Raw genomic sequence first — 6,113 nt, 5'->3', positions numbered from 1 at the left:
ATCTTCTTATATGACTATGCCCGCATTAATCCAGCCACACAATAATGCCCCCACTCAGGTGTCCTGGTGTGAAATGAGCCCAAAAGGGCCAAATGGTTATCAGGTGGTTAATTTGATGGTGGAGGAAAAAGCCTCCCTAAGTTACCTTTCCTGATTTTTTTTTTATCACCACAACATTTTGCATCTGTTTCTGAGGGCAAATGCTTCAATTCTTCTAGCTAGTTATTTCCCCACATGTCCTAGCTCCCCGATAAGAATGGAAGTTTCCTGTAGGTAGTGTTCCCAGCCTCTACTGTACTGGAAATTAGCATGTATTGTGTATCCTCTGCTTGACATGGTGCCATGACGGTGGGGAGTTACATATGTTAGCTCCTTTAATTTTCATAGTAAAACGTGAAGTAAGTAACTTCCATATTGTCCAGGTAAAGAAATCGAGGCTTAGAGATGGAAAGCTGTCCAAGGTCATATATATCTAAGGTGAAGCCGAGACGGAGTTTCAGCCAAAGCTGTTGTTCGGCCTCCTCAGCATGCTGCTTTTTCTTTGGAAGTTCTCTGAACTGTGGGTGGAAGTCGGGAGGTGAACAGTGCCTCTTGTGGGGGTCAGCTGAAGCAAGTTATGGTCGCCTGACTTAGAGTATTATTTCTCCCTCAGGTATCTACATCCACTCTCCTGACTGCCAGCAAGGAGTTCAGGAGCATCAGTTATTCCCTCTGCATACCAGGAGAGGCCACGGTGACTTTAGGCTATGAGCCCCAGAGGAGGGAAATCCTGGACACTAGTAGCCGAGTGTGGATCAAAACCAAGGCTAAGACAGATTCCGATTCCATGGGGTGAACCATGGTAAACTGAGCTAAAAGCTTGCTGGAGCTCTAACCTTGGCACTGGGGTCATAAAGGAGTGTACCAAGTGCTAGTGAGAAATGGAATCCCTCTGAAGGCAGCCTAGTGGCTACGTCATGATGCCTGGGCCTTGTGAGCAAAGGAGGAAGCAGCCTGGGAACTGGTAGGAGGGGATGCCAGGTAAGCAGTCCTCATCCTGGAGAAGGAAGCGACTGGAAGTCCAGAGCAGGAGGCTTGTTTCTCTGGAAGAGAAACCATCAAACACTAATTGGTAGTTTCAAGTAATTAAAGTAATTTACTTAGATTATAAATAAATTTCTTAAAAGTGATTAAATAACTTGGCTGTGTATGGTTGTTGGTAATCACTTCCCTAGGGGATTAGTGCACTTGGCAAGATGTCATAGGGATGCTTACACCTCATAGGTCTTAATTTCTGTTCATGGGGGTGGAGATCATGGAGGATGGAGTATTTGGGGACTGCCAAGACTCACTGGTGGAATTTGAAGTTTGGTTTGAATGTACATGAATGGACATGTATACCAGGTACCCTAAGAAGCTCAGGTGCACCCAGACACAGACACGTGTGGATATATGCACAGACATATAAAAGCCATCAGTTATCCCTAGATTCAGATCTTCCAGATTCACAGAAAAAGACTTTGACAATTAGGCTCCAGTAGATACCACAACTTGTATCAATCACACATACTTGGGCACCCACACAACTCAGTCACCAAGCATAGACACTGGTGTGGATACACACAATTCTTCCTAGACACATCCAAACAATGTAGAAGTTATCTCACATATTTACAATCATGCATACACAGTTTTCAGTGTACCTAGAGGCAGGCACATATTTACATAAAGGAATACAGATATAGACAGAGTGACTTATGGGAACAGATAGATATATAATCTATTCACACAAATTCAGAAATCTCTCTCAACCCAAAGTCCTAAATGCTTAGACTAAGACACATGTATGTACAGACCCTGTATCTCAAGAATAAGTGTAAATTGACTTAGACACCCATCAGACATGTATGCGCACATACAGCATTATATATAGATAAGACCTACACATTCGATGCACATGCAGTTCTGCAATGTGCCTCAGCTGCCCCCTACTTCTCCCAGATTGTACATAAAGATGACTGAGTCAGGGCCTCTCTGGCTCTTTCACTCAGCTATTCCTACCTAGGTTAAGATAGGTGAATAAGGGGTGGATTGAAGATACAAGGGGAAAGAGCATTGGCAGGAGCTGAGGCACAGTCGGGATGACCCATGGGGAACCTGATGGAGGAATGTAGGTAATACAAGGACATCGGCTCCATTTTCTCATCTTCAAAATGAGCATAATACTACCACCCATCTAGGCAGTATTATCATGAGGATGAAACAAAATAACATGTGGAAGCATTTTGTATATAGTAGCCCACAGAAAATTGCCCTCCTCTGAGTCTTCAGGGGCTGCCTAAGTTGTCCCTTAGCTTAGCAAGGAGAAAATTTCCTCTGAAACCTTGTGTAAAGTAGGAGCAAGGTGGCTGTGATACACCTTCTGAAGCTGTGAGGCCCAGAATTATTGACTCTCAAAATTAGAAAGTCTGATAAAAATCCATGAGTGACAAGGGTATATAGCTGTAAAATCTTATTTCCCTCCCTTCTCAAGATGTCCATTTTCATCTCTGTTTTTGGACATGATGGGAACAAGATGGAAGGATGGCTTAGAATCTAAGCCTTAGATGATTTGTAATCTCCTTTCTAGTACTGACAATCTAGAGTTCATATAAATGACACACCTGAGCACAGGGGAACTTGATTGATGCTTATTATTCTGACCAAACAGGGTTTCTGCTTTCTCCAGGGCCTATTGATGGTGAGGAAGTTTGAGGTAGGAGCCAGTCATGAGGGGGACTTTCTGGAGAATACAGAAGTCCCAAGGCAAAGCATAAAAGGCAGTTAACACATGAAGCTTCCCCATAGTTGTTATTCTGGTGAGCCTACCTCCACTCCCACCATGTTGTGAGTAGCTGTAAAGTCCTTCAACCACGAAAGGGTCCATAGATCTGTTGCAGAGAAAATATCTCCCCTTTCCCAGTGCATAGGTGTCAGAGTAGGTGGGGCAACTGAGAAGGAGAAAGAGAGCTAAGCCCACTACTTGTGACTTAAGTGAAAAAAGCAAGGGTTCCTTAAGAATTGAACTCTGAGGTATGTCAAATTCCCAGGTCCTGTGAATTTCAGCTCCCTTCCTCACATGGGGGCCAGGTCTCCTCACTTAAATATCTTTCAATTGACCGTAGATTCGAACACATATTGAATACCCAGATTCCATGACACACAGGTGTATTTGTTTATTTGTTTCAGTCTCTTAACAGCTCCGTGAGTATGGAGACTCGTCTCTTTGTATTTCAGGAGGGCACTATTTTGGAAATGGCAGAGAACATTCACTGCCTTTGTTGATGTTATATTAAATAAGGTCAGGATGTTGGCAGGTCCTAAACCTTTAGGCCCACTTTCAGTGACTCTTCAACCTGATGCTGTGACGCCTGCTGTCTTGAAGTCAGGAAGGGGTCTGGCATAGACATAGCTCCCAGGTAGCCTCGGTACTTAGCCTTAAACCACAAAGGTGAAGGTTTCTTGGGAATTTCACCATGAACACCTGGTCTGATGAAGCAAACTTGCTTCTGGCAAGAACCGATGTATCTGTGGCACCTGCTTCTCCTCTCCCTCTTCTGGAAGAAATGACCCAGCTTGTAATCTTGGATGCTATAGTCTTCAGGACAGTGAAAACAATATGATTTTAGAGCCAGAAAGAAGCTGGACTCAAATCCTGGCTCCATCATTTGCTGTCTGTGGATTGCCTTGGACAAGTTACTTCAATTTTCTGAAAGAGCCTCAGACCCTTCATTAGTAAAATGGATATAATTATAACCCCATTTGCCTAAAAGGCTTGTCTTGAGGGATGAATAAGATTGAGATATTTAAAAGCCCCTGATACATAGCTGGCTCTCAAAGATGAATAGTTGTGCCTGTGGCCACTCAGTCTCTTAGAAGGAGCTCCTAGTCCACGGAGTAGTAAATTCCTACCCTAAGACTTTCCAGATTCCTATCTGTGTATTATCCATTGGTGTTGGTCCTGTGCTTTCTTACTTCCTGAGTCTTTGGCTATGAGTTGGAATCAACTTGATGGCAGTGAGTTTTGTTTTTGTGTCTGAGCCTGTTGGAGGTCATTGTGCCCCCAACTTGATTCCAGAGAAGAACCCTTCACCCAGATTAAGCTGGAAGGGAAGGTGATATTCTCTTAGAGGTTTCAAAAGATGCTGTCCCCACCCCCTTCCAATGTGGGGACGCAGATCCTTGCATCCCTTGCCCCTCTACGTCAGAAACCTCACTCTCTCCAACTTCAGTTGTAGTTCACTCTTTATCCTGCTGTCAGGGAAAGGGGAACACCTGTTTCCCATCCTTCAAATAATCATTCTGCCATGGAAATTGTTTTTCAAAATCATTAGGCCACAGAGATTCTATTCAGCTGCAATGTTTGCATTGTGCTGCCCTCATTTCCAGAGGCTGGAAGACATTCAAAGAGAATGTGGTGCAGAGAAACACCTGGAGATCTTAGCTCAGAGGCTTTGTATAGTTTTTTCCCAGAGAAAGAGTGAGCCAGCAAGAAAACAGCATCAGAAAAGTAAGATTCCCTCAGCTAAGATACTTGGGATCTTGAGTTTTTGAAAGGACTCTGAGGAGTTGAACAAACACAGAAGGTAGAAGCAGGATGGACTGAAAACTACCAGGTGCCTGGTCCTGTGCGAACAGAGGAGGAAAGGGATGCAGAGGTAATTCTCTTATCTTGAGAGCCTTGTTAAACAGACAGCATGCAGAGAGATACACATGCCAAATGAAACAGTACAGGGTCATAAATGCAAAGACGCCATCAGAATGATATCTTTGCTAGATAGAGGGGCATTGAAATTTGTGTTAGAGGACTGTAATTTAGGGAGAAACAACACAATATCTTTTTCCTTACTAACCCTGCCACATCTACTCAAGAGAGTGAAGAAGAGTTGATTTACACACACACACACACACACACACACAGTCATCGCCTTTGGCATTCTGGGAGATTTCCTAAATGATCAGTACCTAATCTGAAGTCTTCCCAGTGAATCGTGTCATATGGTGGCAACTTGAGGCTCTTAGCCACTTTGCTCCTCCTCAGGGATGTTCTATTGCAAAGAGTAGGTAAGGTACTAGGGAAGAGAACAATCCCAATAGGCTTCCACGGGAGGAAAAGGAGCTACTTACTACACATTGTGGAATTCCTACCATGTGCTGGGATTTGTAAACAGTGTACAGATTGGCACAGAGTCCTGTGTAAGCTGTGAATTACACTTTTTTTCCAGATAAGAAAACTAAGGTGCCACCTGTAAAGGGACTTGACCAAGGACCATAACATTAAGAAGTAAAGTTTAGATACAAGCCTAGATCTGTTTGGCTTCATAAAACCCTACTTTTCTCACTCCATCACAGAATAGATGAGCCTGGTCCTCCTAGAGAACAGCTGGTTGGCATTTCTTGGAGAGCCACATGATTTCCTCCTCATGGGACCGCAATCACTTTCTCCCTAGTGACCTCATGACCTCATGCTACTAGCACAGAAGTACTGACATCTTGAGACTCAAGAGTCAGCCTATCTAGCTCCCAGCTCAGCTTTTAGAGCAGGATGAGGAGTCTATTTTCCTGGGAACAGAAAAGATCCTTCTTCAGATGTAAGAGATAGCCAGAGTTTTGCACAATGCTTGTCTGGAAAGTGTCTTTGTGCAGTTACATCTAAGGGTCTGAGAGATTGGACAATTGAGGATGGAGAGTGTTTCTTTAGACTGAGACCACTGTGAAGCTGAATTTACTCTCTGGTCTGGCGCAGAATGTGGTGTCAAGAGGCCTTCAGAGAAATCAATAGTAATGGTCTAGCCTCTTGCCTCTGGGTGGGAACTAACTGAACAGATACCATCAAGACACATATCTATAACCTGAGTGTTTAATTCAGCTAATGTCTAGAGGAGGAGCCCAACGTTGGGCTACAATCCACATGGTGGGCAGTTTGAAGCCACCAGCAGTTCTGAGAGAGAGAGGTTGAGCTTTCTACGCCCGTCTATAGTTAGTCTTGGAACCTGACAGAGAGTGGCTCCGAGTCAGCCTTGATTCAATGGTAGTGAGTGAGTGAATGTCTTAAGGATTATATTCAAGGCAGCTTGCAAAATAAGCCTTGGTTC

This window comes from Tenrec ecaudatus, chromosome X, assembly GCF_050624435.1.
Source record: "Tenrec ecaudatus isolate mTenEca1 chromosome X, mTenEca1.hap1, whole genome shotgun sequence".
Taxonomy (NCBI): Eukaryota; Metazoa; Chordata; class Mammalia; order Afrosoricida; family Tenrecidae; genus Tenrec; species Tenrec ecaudatus.
This window is presented reverse-complemented; position numbering follows the sequence as displayed.